The sequence below is a fragment of the Camelus dromedarius genome, chromosome 5 (assembly GCF_036321535.1).
Source record: "Camelus dromedarius isolate mCamDro1 chromosome 5, mCamDro1.pat, whole genome shotgun sequence".
NCBI lineage: Eukaryota > Metazoa > Chordata > Mammalia > Artiodactyla > Camelidae > Camelus > Camelus dromedarius.
In genome coordinates this window covers 65273092-65287930 of record NC_087440.1, presented here as the reverse complement: position 1 = coordinate 65287930, position 14839 = coordinate 65273092, and the positions used below count along the sequence as shown (strand labels likewise).

The 14839-nt window shown below is 47.5% G+C and overlaps 1 long non-coding RNA gene across 3 annotated transcripts in view; it reads right to left on the bottom strand.

Annotated features, from left to right (window-relative positions):
- The window catches only part of LOC135321320 (uncharacterized), a 38457-nt gene extending 25538 nt beyond the window's left edge, over positions 1-12919 (bottom strand). For 2 of the 3 annotated variants that reach the window (XR_010381018.1, XR_010381017.1), the window contains exons 1-2: positions 12790-12919; positions 12119-12300 (exon numbers count right to left, since the gene is read on the bottom strand). This is a non-coding gene — a long non-coding RNA (uncharacterized LOC135321320). Of the gene's footprint in view, positions 1-4897; positions 4989-12118; positions 12301-12789 lie in introns of those variants that run through there. The other variant, XR_010381019.1, reaches the window with a different exon arrangement.
- Positions 12920-14839: the final 1920 nt, after the last annotated feature.

Genomic DNA, 14839 nt, shown 5'->3' with positions numbered 1-14839 from the left:
AAAAGAACTTAAGAAATGTTCCACCCCAGCGCTTCAAAGTGTACTTTCTCAGTCTGGCTGTGTTTGACACAACACACAAACAAGAAGAGGGGAGGAACTAAATTTGGAGAGCTTTGAATGCAACATCAGGGGATTCCCCATTAGGGAAAAATTCCTCTGGTTAAAAAAAAAGAATTGGGTAAATGAAGCAGAAACACCAGTGGTATAACACACCCGGCATACCACAGGCCTGGCTACTTCATTAACCACTTTCTCATTTCAAGAAAGTCTTAAAAATAGTATATAGGTGTGCACCCCCACCACCTCCGCCCGGGAGAACTTGTGTCAATTCTTTTCTCCAATTTATTGTGGGTTGTATTGTAAGTCGTCTTCCTACAAAGTAATAAAATGTAAATGTGGGTTTTAGGAATGCTAATGTTTCAGGTTGGTTGAGCATGAATTCCCAGCCAGTTCTGGGTCGGGGGTGGGGGTGGGGGGAGCTACTGGGAAGCTGTGAGAACTGAGTGGGAGGTGGGGAGAAGGGAAAACTGGAGTTCCCCATTGTTCTAGTTTGAGAAAACTGGGATTTAGGAAACCATGTCATTTGATGTGCACTGGAGACGTCAGGGGACATCAGAAGGGGATCTATATGATAACCATCCAGAGGCAAGTTGGCTCCAAAAGGCCTGACAGCAGCAAGCTGCCCATTGGGAAAATCTTGCCAGTCACAGGGTAGCAGAAGAGGAGGGACCTGCTCACGTCAAGGCAGGGGCTCAGTTCTTTGCTGGGAGGCTGAGCTTGAGTCCTAATGAAGCCCCCCCCCCCCCCCCCCCCGCAGAAAGGGCGCCAAGATGGAGTGAAGGCGAAAGGTCGTGGTGGTTTCCCGTCGAACATTGTGGACTAAGGTCTTCCAGGTCCTTGGGATGGGAACCCATGGAGAATGCAGAATGCTGGGAGGCCTCCCGTGAGCTCACTTTCTTTCAAACCCATCTTCCAGTTTATAATGGAAATAGGTGGTGAGAGATACAGAAATTTGTTAAAACCAAATTGATCTGGTAAAATAAGGAGTGTCCTGAAGCTCCAGGGTGGGGTTTTTCTGGAAAGGCCTCACAAAAGAAGGTGATTTGGTTTCATATTTCTGGATAGGAAATCCAACTTTCGCTACACTTTGAAGGCAGGCTAGGCCTGGCAGGGACCCCAGGACAGCTGGGGGGCCACCAGGATGGAGGAATGGAGAGATGGCGAGGGACGTGTGAGGATGCTTGTAGGGGGAGGGTTTTGCCTAGGGTACCGGCAGTAATGAAGACCAAAGTGGTGGGAGAGAAGCTGAAAATTCATGATTGGCAAAGTGAGAGTTAATATGGCCGAGAGCGTCCATGAGCTTCAGGGAAGATGATCTTAAGGAAGGTAGAAAGGTGGGAGGGAGGGGAGTCTGGAAGTGGCTTCTCTAAGTCTGCAGGTGCATGAAAAGGGTTTTGCACTATGGAGGGGAGTGGGAGACGATCATGAAATGAGGATGGTTTTGAGAAAGAGTCATCAGGGATGCGGAGCTGGAGGTGAGGGGAGGTAGATGGGGAGATGAGCCACTGGAAACAGAAGAAGCCCCAGCTGTGCATTTGCACCATTGCTGCCACATTGCAGCCTCCCCATGGGTCCCAGAACCTAGCACAGTGGCTGCATATTGATGACACTCACTAATGATTTGTTCGATGAATGAGCAGATGAAAAAGTGATAACTGATATGTATCGAAGCCACTGTGAAAATAATTTGGCAATTTCTCAAAAAATTAAACACAGAGTTACCATAGGATCCAGCAATTCCATCTCCCAGTATATGCATATCCTAAAGCACTGAAACAGGGACTTGAACAGATATTTGTACACCCATGGTCGTTACTCACAATAGCCAAGAGGTGGAAACAACCCAAGTGTCCATCATCAGATGAATGGACAAACAAAATATGGTATAGACATACAAACAGCAGAAATACTATTCATCCATAAAGAGGAAGGAAATTCTGACACATGCTACAACATGGATGAACCTTAAAAATGTTAAGGTGACACAAAAAGATAAATATTAAATATTACACAATTCCATTTATATGAAATATCTAGAATAGTCAAAGTCATTGAGACGGAGTAGATCAGAGGTTACCATGGGCTAGGGGAGGGAGGAATGGGGAGTTATTCTTTAATAGAAAGTTTCAGCTGGGCAAGATGGAAAGTTCTGAAAACAGACAGTGGTGATGGTTGCACAACAGTGTGCATGTACTTAATGTCACTGAATTATATAATTAAAGTGGAGAAAATGGTAAATTTTATGTTATGTATGTTTTACCACAATAAAAGATAAAAAAATTATAACTCTCAAATATGGCAAAAAAAATCTCAAAATGTGTTGAGCATGTTTAATGTACTAAAATCTTTCCTAAGCCCCCATATGCTTTAATTCATTTAATTCTCACCGTGATCCTGTTGAGATGACCATTTCTCCAGTGAACACCTGGTGCCATGCTGGGTGGGTTACCCCACTCATTTCATAGGTGCAAAACTGAGCCTTAGAGACAGAAAGAAACCCAGGGAGCCGGTGAGGTGCCTGAGCAGGCTGCAAACCCAGGCCTGAGTGAACACCGAAGCCATGGTTTCCTGACACCACGGGGTCTCTTCTAGCGCCAAGCGAGCCCACATTGGAAGAAGAATTATAGAGTGGGCAGAAGAATTCACACAGGAGACATTTGTTAATCGCTAACTGTCTACTCAACCCTATACTTGTCATGAAGGATAGCAGAGAATTAGAAAACACTCTTCTTGCCCTCAGAAAGTTGACTTAGGTTCGTGGGGCCACGCAGGAAACACCAATATTAAATGATCTCAGATTATACACCACCGACCCCCATGGGCTGTGGAATACAAAGGGGGTGAGTTAAGGTGGGGGGAAGATGGCAGGGGAGACTTGTGGAGCCAAGGCTTCCTGGAAAGGAGGCACTGAGCACATACTACATTATGGGTGACAGAAAAATTCAAATATGTAAATATGAATAATATTAATACACAAATAATGTACATGTGAATATATGAATGATGTTAATACCAAGTCACAGTCCCTTGTCGGCAAGGCTGAAATCCAAATATCTCAACGACAAAAACAGTTTTTGGTTTGTTGTTAATTTGTTGCCGAATCTTAGCTGGCAGCAAAACTTGACCTGACCTGGAGGCTCTTTGCTGTCTTTACTTAAGCCCCTCTGAGTGAATAGTGACATATCTGCTGCAGAATCACGAATGTGTCTGACTGTGGGGCACTGTCCTGACACTCACCAAGGGAGGTATGTTAAGAGATGGTCAGGTACCATATTACCTCCCCAAATAAGAAAAATGTGGTGCAATAAGTCCAACAAAGAAAGACAAATACCGTATGATTTTACTTATATGTGGACTCTTGAAAAAAAAAAAAGAAAGAAAAATACCAGACTCACAGATACAGAGAACAGATGATGGTTGCCAGAGGTGGGGTGTGGAGGGCAGGCGAAGTGGGTGAAGGGGGTCAAAAGGTACAAGCTTCCAGCTAAAAGATAAATAAGTCCTGGGGATGTAGTGTACAGCATAGTGACTATAGTTAACAACACTGTGTTGTGTATTTGAAAGTTGCTAAGAGAGTAAATCTTAAAAACACTCATCACAAGAGAAAACAACTTTGTAACTATGCAGGGGATGGATGTTAACTAAACTTCATTATAGTGATCATTTCATGATATATACAGATATCAAATCATTAAGTTGTACACCTAAAGCTAGTACAATATTATATGTCAATTATATCTCAACTGAAAAAAAGAAAAGTTATGTTCTCTGGCCCCGGGTGTTTTGGATGGAGGATTGATAGCCTGTGTTCATTACATGGTAGGCTATGAATGAGAACTAGGCATTTTGCCAGGTGCTTCCTCCACATTTCCTCATTTCAGCCTCACAGCAAGCCTACGAACCAGGTCCTATTATTATCCCCATTTTGCAGGTGAGGAAACTGAGACCAGAGACGGTAAACAGCTTACCCAATGTCACAAACTTGTAAGTGATGGGGCCTGGTTTGAAACTATGGTCTTCCTGTTTGCACAATAGCATCTTAGTGACAGCACTTGTGGGAACAGTTGTAGAATCAAGGTGAAAATGGAAGTCAGACTGTGGAGGTCCTTAGAGGAAAAAACTGGAGGGGAAGTGGGACCACAGGCCTGGGTTAACCATCTAGGTGTTGACAAGGAGGGAAGGGCAGGTGAGGGTCTGAAGTGACATCCAGAGCAGACGGGACCCAGGTGGGTCCTCAGGATGCTCACCCTCAGGGGGTTGGGCCTCTCAGGCTCCCTGTGGCCAAGGCTGTAATTTGGACAACACAGGGCCCCAGAGAACCAGTGTTCCTAATCTTGGCCTTTAGCTTGTCCCCTGCTACCAGACATACATGGTCATCCTCAGGCCTGTAGCCATTCCCCTTTCTGCTAAAAGAGGAAGCGGCCCCAGAAGGTCCCTCTTACTTGACTTGCTCTCTGTGGTGTGAAGAAGAGGAACCTGGCTCTGATTTGGAGTTTTTGAAGAAATCTTGCTTTGATGTGGTCCATCCCAGCTTCTTCATTTGCTGGTCCGACAGGGACCACAGTGGCTGTGCCTCCTCAGGGACTGGCCAAGGGGACTCTCTCAGCCAGGGACCCCTAAGAGTGGAGTTTCCCAGCCCTGGCTCTGTGACTCCTTGGGGGTGCCTCCAATTATCTCCAGGGCTACCAGAATCTCCTCAAGGCAAAATTCAAATTTGAAATAAACTGACTGCAAAAATGGACCTATAGAAAAAAAAAAAAAAAAAAAGAAGCCTAGACCAACCAGTGTTTTTTTGAACAGGGGAGGAGGAAAGAGACTTACAATAGTTTTTAAAGATGCAATTAAGTGATGTGTGGCAGAAGGCCTGGATTCTAGTCTCAGCGCCATCATTTCCTCGCTGTATGACTTTGGACATGTCTCTTAAAGTCCTGACAAAACACAAATGAAGATATTCCCTCTAAGGTTGCTGGGAGGACTAAGCAGATGGGGTCCATGAACGTACTTTGTAAATTATAAAGAACCACATAACAGCAAGAGGATCAATGCTGTCTGATCACGTCTGAGCACGAAGTCCTGCATGGTACCTGTCCTGATCCTGCTTTCCTGATAGAGGTGGGGGTCTGATAGGCATCATTCAGGTTTACTCAGCATGCGTACTTCCTTCTCTAGGCCTCAATTTCTGTATTAGTCAGGCTAAACCCGGCCATGCTGCAGTGATAAGTGAGCCCCACGTGTTAGTCGCTTAACTTGATCAAGCTTTATTTCTTGCTCTGATGAGGATGGATAGAAGCTTTTCCATCTTGTAGCCATGTTGTTAAAGCATGTGGGCTCTAAGTCCACCACAGCAGGGGAAGAGAGAGAGAGAGGAGGCCCTCATTGCTTAACTGTTTGGGCCTGGAAGTGACAGGTCACTTAGTAGTCTGTTGGCCAGAATGAACCACATGGTCCCTACCAAACTGCAAGGAGGACTGGGAAATGCAGGGGCAGCACTGGATATTCAGTGAGGACCATGGACTCTGCCAAGGTTTCCTCATCGCTCTGATGGGAGGTTTGGATTAGGCCATCTCAGAGCAGGTATCACCAGGCTCTGGGCTTCTAGGAGTGCGTCAGCCTGAGATCTGGAGGGTGAAATTGCTGGGGGTTCCTACACATGGCTTCCACAGGAAGCGCTGTACACTGCCACCACCACCCCTGCCCAATGAATGTCACTTTCCTCACTTTTCCCCAGATCCACCTCTGAGCTCTCGCCCCTCTGCTGCTCCTCCATGAGCTCCCAAGTCCCAAATACTCCAGCCTGGGAGGTAAAATGGCCTTCATGGGATCTTACATCTGTGCAAATGTTTTGATTTCTGAAAGAAATGGGGCCTGCCTTGACGCAGGACGTTGATGATGAGCTGACAGCCAGCCTGCTGGCAGGCTGGGACCACTTAGGACCCTTGGGCCCTGGGATTCCTTTCCTCTCGCATCTCCGGAGGAATTTAGGACTACTTCTGAAGACCTCCTCCCTGCTTTCTCTTATATCCTTCTCGATCTGTGTGTATTTGCTTGCTACTCCCTTTCCAAAGCTGTAGACATCCACACTGGTCTCAGCCAAGATGGTAAGGATGGTCTACGTGCATTTGAAAGGCATGGTGATCATTACAAGCTGGCATGGGTTCACCAGGAACAACCCTTGGCACCCTCCTTTTTTTTTTTTTTTTTTTTGGTGTTAAGTAGTTTTAGTATGACATAAAATAAAAGGTTAAGGCAAAAATCAAGGTGGTGACAAAGTAAGGAAGGAATGGACTGGGGACCAGGAGCCAAACTCAGCCAAGTATCTAAAGAAAGCTTGAGAAAGGAAATCAATTCCAGGGACAGGACAGGGATGTCAACTTTACCATAACATATTTTTTATAAAATTCTGAAAGTCATTTCACTTATTCTTATGTGAGACTAAGCATCTTCTTAAGGAAAATACAGCAAAAACTTCCTAGTCTCAAATCCAAGCAGCATCATTTCAGTCCCTGCTGACTTAGGGAGGGTTTGTGGACAAGTATGTTAGCTTGCACTGGAGTCAAGCTGGGGCACTTCGAGAGATAAATAACTGCTGACAGTATTTTTTTAATGTATGCAAATTTCAAAAATCATTTAGGACATTGAGGGATCCCAGGATGGAATGCAGGCTGTGACAAAATAATCTAACTGTGTTCCAAATGTATGAAATAATCTTACCGTATGGGGTGGAGGAATGTTGCTAATTTCTAAGTGACTTCAGAAGTGAATGTTCCCCTTCCTTTGTTTGCTAGAATATCTGAATTGTCAGGTCAGAAATATGCCGTAGACATAATAGTTTTAAATTTCAGCACAGGCTTATGTAAACTCTCAACGGGCTCTCAGGAGGAGGATAGAAGGTGTTCAGCTAAACCTGTGTGGTGGCATCCTTTCCCAAGCTGCTGGTCTGATCCCAAGCGTGCTCCAGCTGGAGTAACTGGGCTTCTGCCTTTTAAAGAGACCCATACCCACCTGGAATCTCTGTTCTTTTAGAGGGTCTTTATCATGGTAGCCTGGCCTATACTCCACTCTGCAGGAATGTTGGAGGCCTCTCAATATCGCTTCTCCTCAATTACTTATCACCACTGAGCAGCCTTCTAGCTGGGACACTCACCCTGACTTGGTGAGGGACCCCCAAGTCTAAGTGCGCGTACAGCTGGTATCGGCCTCCAGTGCTGCTGTGGAGGTTCCGAAATTCTGTGACATTCTTCTTCCTTCCAAGCAGAGGCGGGATATGTTCCTCCCCTTGAATCTGACAGTCTGGCGACTGCTTTGATTGGAAGAGCATGGAGAAATTGGTGCTCTGTGACCCAAGGCTTGGTCATAAGCAGCTCCATGGCTTCTACCTTCTGGAATATTCACTTGGAGCCCAGCTGCCGGGCTGTGAGCCACACGAGCCACACAGAGAAGCCACGTGTGGGTCTAAGTGGGGCAGCCCCACCTGAGCTCACTTTTGAGTCATCTCAACGTGGATGCCAGACACGTGAATGGAGAAACCTCTAGATAATTCCAGTCCCCATTGTTCAGGTGACCCACCCTTTCCCTGTTGTGTACTTTCCCTAGCGGAAGCCCTAGACACGGTGAAGCAGAGAGAAGCTGTCCGTGCTGTGCTCTGTCCAAATTCCTGACTCACAGAATCTGAGAGCATGATAAAATGGTTGGTGCTTTACATCACCAAGTTTGAGCTGGCTTGATCCATAGCAAATGATAACTATCCATCTTTCTCTAGCCTGGAGATGGGTAGATTAGTGTCAGCTTCCAGGAGGGGAGTCTCTCACAGCCGGCTTTAGGACCCATTACTATCCAACCCCTCTGATGAGGAAGACTTACAGGGAGCCCTAGCAGCAGCAACAATCCAAACGCTGGAAGGATTCTTTGGGATTTGTGGATGTCACACATTGCGATAGGGAGGCAGGACACGGAGGGATGGAGTCAGCATCGTGAAAGACCTCAACTGGCTAAGATGACCCTAAATCCTGCACTTAGGGTTTAGAATTCAAATGTAGAAAAACAGGGGCAAGTAGGGGTTAGTCAGGCGAAGGGAGGGGTTGATTATCCCAGGCAAGAGGGAACAGCTGGGCAAGATGGGAAACTGGTTTTGGAGTGATGGAGGGACGGTCTGTGGGTGAAACACAGAGACATGGGGAGTGACTCAAGATGAGACTGGTCCATGGGCAGGATCATGTCAGACTGGGTCTCAGGGGCCATGGCAGGAAGTTGTTAAAAAGGTGCTGGGACCCTGGGGTCAGGTTATCCCGCATCCTTGCCTTTGGGAGCTCGGGAGTCTAGTGGATTCGCCTTTTATCATCTTGGGTTAGCAATCCTTGCAGATCCTAAAACTGAACGGAACTAGTTAAGGCAAGACAGCTTCTAAACATACAACCCAGGGACCCAAGGACAAAAATGGCTGGGTTTCTTGGGAATTTATTCTGTTCACGTTCAGTCCACCTATAGCACTGGACACACAGCACGTCGGAGTGATCCCATGGAAAGACCGCTGGACTGGGGGTCCTCCTGACTCCTTCCCCTGGTGAATGGTTTCCCTGGCAGCGCGCCTGGGTTGTGTGATCATGGATCCCCGTCTCACCTGGTTCAAGAGGCTCCTGAAAAGACTGGAATGGGGCGGACCCCGGACGGTGGTGAATTCCTGAGGCTACGTGCCTGAGCCTGTGAGATGTGGGCACTGGGGACACTTCTTTTCCTGCAGGGTCTGGTCTGGGTGCAGGGCCTGGGAAGGGCGAGGACCCTGCCAGCATGTGGCCTCCGGGTGGCTCGGCAGAGGGGGTTTCATGGGTGTCAGTGCAGCACAGCCTGGGCCCGGCCTGGCCTCTAGCTCCCTCTCAGAGTTTATTGGGGGGCCATGCTGCAGCCAGACTCAGTCCTCCTCTAGGCCTACATACCAGGGCTGCAGGAAAAAACTAGAAACTAGACAGCTCAGCTGGCAGTGGCTGTGTATGGAAAGAGAGTTCCCTCTAAACTACATCCTGGGCCCTGTGGATTTGTTTTTTAGGGTCATGAGCTGAAGATGCTTTGGGAAACTCTGAGCGGGAAGGAGGAAAGTCTTTCATGTGCCCTGAAATTTAGAGGGAGAGACCCGCACTGAGCCTGCTAGCTTGACTGATGCCCATCCTCACCCATGGCTGCCACCTGCAAGAGGCTCTGCAGAGCCGGCCTGTGCACGGGTGGCCCCTGGCCAGGCCCCACCTGTTACTAGTGCTCAGGTGCTGGGCTCTGCAGGGCAGTGGCAGAGAGACAACTGTGGCCACTCTTGGAGCATTGGATTACAACAGACTGCGGCTTTTAATAGCATCACCTTAATTTAATTCTCGTAATCATCCCCCAAATAAGTATTATTCCCATTTTGTAGACAAGGAAACTGAGACTCTGGGAGGTCAGTTAAGGGGTTGACCCAGGCCATACGACTTGTTGGGGCGAAGCCAGGACACAAACACACAACTGCTTGACTCTAAACCAGTGCTCATTACTACCACACAGACTACCTTTCAAAATGTTATTTCAGGGAAGTCTCAGAACAGCAGGTGGAGACCCCCTGGGAACATGACATTGTTGGGGAGGGGGGTCCTGAGCAGTCTGGGTCAAGACATAACTTCAGAGACGGCTCGAAATATCGGGTGGTGGCCCGGCAGAGGTGCCCACCATGCCTTCCCCACTTCCCACCCAGGCCCTGCCGAGGAGAATATGGACACCCTTTGACCAGCTCTCAGGCCTCACCCCATCTGTGACTTGGCAGAGAGGTGCCTTTGAGTCCCCCAGACCACATCCTCCCCGCTCAGCTTCCAGGCCACTCGGGCTGGAGGAGGGCAGGAACTGAGGCCTCAGTTCCAGGAGGGAGCCCTGGCCCAGGAGGAGGACAGCCAGGTCTGACGGAGCTGAGGAGGGCTGGGGTGGCTGAGGGAACACCGGGGTGGTGGGGCTGCCCTGGGCACCACTGCCTATTGCTGCCTAGAGCCCCAGGGTGAGGAGGGAAGCCTGCAGCTTGGGTCCTGCCCCTTCCTGGCTCCCAAAGCGCCAGGTGCTCTCTGGGAAGGAAGGAGCATTTCTTTCTCCAAAATGCTGAGGCCTGACCGTGCTCTCTCTCTCTCTGCAACATTACTTTCTCATCTGTGAAATGGGCTGCTGTAAATTCCTCAGGGACCTTGCTGGATATGGTGTCTGAGTATGGAATCTCCTGGGGTGGACAGAAGGGGTTGAAGGGGATCTGAAAATAACTCTGGGTTTGGGTGGGAGTTTTAGGTATGGAGTTGGATGGGAGAGAAACATGGAAGCTGGCTAGGAAGAGCCCTGGAGGTGTTCTGGTCAGGAACCACCTCAGGGTCCTCTCTCTCTCACTCTCTCTCCCTCTTTCTCTCTGTGCAAAAAGGCATCAAGAAACTCCCTACCTGCTGATAGGGTAAGAATTCTAGAATGTTTGTGTGGGTGAAAAATATCTGGGGCACAATACTATATATATAGGATAGTATGCCACCTTTGCACACAAAAAGAATGGAAAGGCAAATATCTATAATCATATTTGCTTGTATTACAGAAAGAGATTCTGGAAAGCTATGGAAGACATTAATAAAGGTGGGTATATGGACATAAGAACTGGACAGATGGGGGAAGGAGTGAGACATTATTTATCACTTCCTAAATTTTTATTTATGGCTGTGGATTGTTTTACTTATCAAAAAAAATCCTTTTCTACTGTTGACAAACAAACAAACATAACAAAACAAAACCAAACCCCCTAACTCTCAGGTGCTCTTGGGGTCATTGCCTCTGATCGCCTACCCCTATGTCCTGCTCCTTTTTTTGCTCACATTATCATTGCTTCCTTTGCCTTAATTTTTTTTTTTTAAACCTCAGTCCAGTTCCAGGCCTCCTGGTTTAAAATTAACAAAGCTTTCCAACCTAAATTCTTGGTCCCCTTCATCTCACAGAACTTAGGCTCTGAAACCTGATTGTCTAACTCTCTTGGCAAAGGTGAGGCTGTCCCTGGCCTGGGCAACCTGCTCCCCTCTCCCGTCATCTTCAGCGCATCCTTGAACATTCCCTGTCCCTGTCTTGAGTGGGCCTCCCATTCTGTGGGCACAGCTGTGGAAATGCACCTCAGCCATTGTTCATCAAATAACCGATCCTCACCTACTTTCTGGTTCTTCTGACATCTCTTGGTCCTTTCCTCCTCAGACTAAGTACCCTCGATTCCTACGACTAATTCTACAACCCAGTCATCACTCCTGAAATCACTCTGAGCATGTCTCTTCATTTTTAGAGCCTCCGTTTTTTGAGAGGCAAAGCCCTAAGTACCTCGAGAGCAATGAGGAGATCCCAACACGGTTTCTCTCTGCCTCTCTGCCCGCATCCCTGTTGAGGCAGCATTCAAATCTCTTATTTGCCATTGCATTTTGCAGTTCACGGAGTGTTACCATCCCCTTTACCTTAGTCCATCAGACCTTCTAAGTGTCTTACTATTTCCACTGATTCAGGTTAGGCTTGGCCCACTGTGGTTTTATTTAGATCATCTTTATTATACCTGTGGGTAGATCTTATAAGAGGCCTTGGCACTGGTTTACTTGTGGGTTTCCTTTTGAAAGGTCAGTGTGAAACAGGAAATGTGACTAAGAAAATCTTCCTCCATGAAGCTTCACTTCATTAACTGGAAAAAGGCACCCGTCCCCGCTCCCCCAATACTTACTCATGACCCAAACAGACACATTTCAAAAGATTACATAGTTCCCCAAACACTGAAACGTGCGTACTAAGGCTCATGTGTGGAGTGAGCAGTGATTTGTCAGACTGGCCTTGTCTGGGTTTTGTCCCTGTGCCAATTCGTGTGGCCTGTCACTGTTCTTTATAGAATCTGAGGATGACTAGGGACCTGGGAGGTCTTGGTGGTTGACCAAGGAGGGGAGTGGAGCTTAGGCACTGGAACAGTTGGCAGAACTGACATGGATAAATGCCGAGCCAGAATGGGAATCCAGGTCTCCTGATCTCAAGCGACATTTGCCCAATTAAACCACATGCCTACCTCCTTCAGCTTCTGGAGGGGTCCCCTGCATCTTTCTTCTTATAGCACATAATGTGGTGCTGCAGTGTGGACATGTGGTTGCCGGGAGAGGGCCCTGGACAAACAATCCAAGCTTCCGGACTGCGCTTCCTTGGGGAGGCAGGAGCTGTGGCCCTTGGGATTGCCTGCTTTGGTTTCCTCATCTGTAAAATAGAAAAATAACAGTTCTTATCTTACAGGATTATCACGAGGTGAAAATACATTAATGCCCAGAAAACTTTTAGTACAGTCTTGGTGTGTGATCCCTTTGTAAATGTTAGCTATTATTATTCTGATGGGTTGGTCAGCTTTCCTCCATTCTATTCAACAAGAAGTTGGCACCAACTGCGGCCTTTGCTGGGGCTGTGAAAATGGCCACATTGAAGCTCCACCTTAACCCTGGCCAGTCTCCCAATGGCCAGCAGTTTGTCTTAAGAAAAGCTGAGAAAAGGAATATAGATGGTCCAATGCACAGTCAGCGCTGGTGGGGGCTGGGCTGTGTGGCTCGGAGCCCACCTCGGAGAGGGCCTGGTTCAGGGCTGTCAGCAGTGCCCAGTTCCCAGAGACCTCAGGCCCAGTGTCGAGTCTGCCTTGGCACCTGATACTGTGATGGGGAGAAAAGATGGAGGAGCAGGAGCTGGGGCTCCAGGTACCTGGACCAGATGCAGAGAGGGAGTGTGGAATGACATGAGGGGAGCCATGGCCAGGCTCAAGGGTGCTGAGTCCTGGTTTGACTCACCCTTCCATCTGCCGTGTGCTCTCTCAAAGCCTCTGTCTGCATGCTGGGAAATTCCTGGCTGGGGGGAGGAAACCCCAACCCTAAAAGGCATGTAGACACTTCTTCAGAGCTTTGAGTTGCCTCATTCTGCCTGACAACTTCCTGAAATTGTAGTCTTGCCACACCAGAGGAAGGATGGACCATATGCAGCGTGGGACTCTGTGTCAGCAGGATTTCATAGAGAGGGAGCCAGAGCCAGAGCCACAGTGAATGCGTGAACAATTAACAGGGCCGAACTTTTCATACAACTTCTTTTTATTGCACACGTCCATGCCTTATGTACCAATCTGCGGTCTTCCACTGTGAGCACGAACCTTTGATTTTGTCAGCCCACGTCTTCCTCTTCCCCAACTGCCTACACACCAGGATCAGGGACACTCTTTCAGGGAGCAAAGCAGGTGTGCCCAGGAACAGAGACACTCTTTGCAGACCATCCACTGCATCCTGTCAGTACGTAGGCCCGGCTTGTGTTCATTTGCATTATTGTTGTCTGCTGAGTGACAAGAGCATTTTCTTTCTCCATCATTCTTGATGGAGAAACCAACAATCCTTACTTGGATGCACTCGGGTGGACATCTGCCACAGCTGGTTGGCTTGCTGCAAGCGGAGGGGGCTGATGGTTTCTTAGAAATTTGCTCTGATGTCAAGCATTTCTCAATAAAACTGGAAAAAAATAGGACACATGCGGCACATAGCAGGCATTCAGTAAATACAATTACTACCCAAGGGGAAAGAAAAGAAAAAGAAATTTTGCTGTTTCTAAATGGGATCAAAATAATCCTTAAATTCTTTTATGATTCTTTACCTGGGGGTCATTCAATCTTAAAATGATAGTGGGCCAAACTTTTCATTGATTTCTAGATGATTTGTGATGGAATTAAATTCTTGAGTGAAAAATATGCTGTGGTAAACTTAAAAGCAAGACTGCACGGTACTTCCCATCTACTAACCTAGTATTTAACTGCATTGAGTCTTTCATTAATAAATAATTTTTTTCTTTTTAAAAAAATGGAAGTATAATTGATTTACACCATTGTGTTAATTTCAGGTGTACAGCAAAGTGATTCAGTTATACACAGACAGATATATATTCTTTTTCAGATTCTTTTCCATTTTAGGTTATTGCAAGATATTGAATACATTCCCCTGTGCTATACAGTAGGTCCTTGTTGTTTAGCTATTTGTATACAGTTAAACACATTTTGTCTTGATTTTCCTATTTTTTACTATGAGTTTCCTTGCTTTCCTTCCAGAATTCTTTATGCAGATCTGGGAAGGAACAGTAGAGGGAAAAAAGCAGGAGTCGGTTTGGGGGTTTTAAATGGGGAAGAGTAGACATTTCTAGGTCCCAACATCCCTAATTGTCTAAATGTCTAAATTCCTAAATGTCTTCTGAGCCTCAGAAAATAGCTCTTGGCTGCTTCGCCATCCGGAAGTGGTACCTGCTTCTCCGCTCACCCCTGGGCCTCAGCCACAGCCCTGGAGCACCCCCTACTCCCAGCCTCCTGGGTGCAGGCTGCAGGGAAGATATGTGCAGGGGTGGGAGCCTCACAGAGCCTGTCTTTCCCAATTAATTCCCCAAGGGGAACAAAGCCTTATTTCTTTCCTCTCCATTCCCAGGCATTGACTGGGGAAAAGCAATCCTTGGCAGCTCAGGGGTTAAAAATAAAACACAGCGAGGTGGGGAACAAGCCAGGCAGCTGCAGCAGCTCCTTAGAGCCCACTCCAGGCTCAACAGAGGCCCCAGCAACTCCTTGGAGACTTGAACCCTGGGCAATGGAATTTTCCCTTGCATGGAGGCTTTGTCCTCTGGAAAAGGCCAGGGCCAGAGGAGGGCCTGGGGAGCACTGATCTCCCCGAGCAGCAGGCAGGGAGCTCCTGAGAGCCCAAGGGCTCCCTGCCACCCAGCTGGGGTTGGGTGAAAA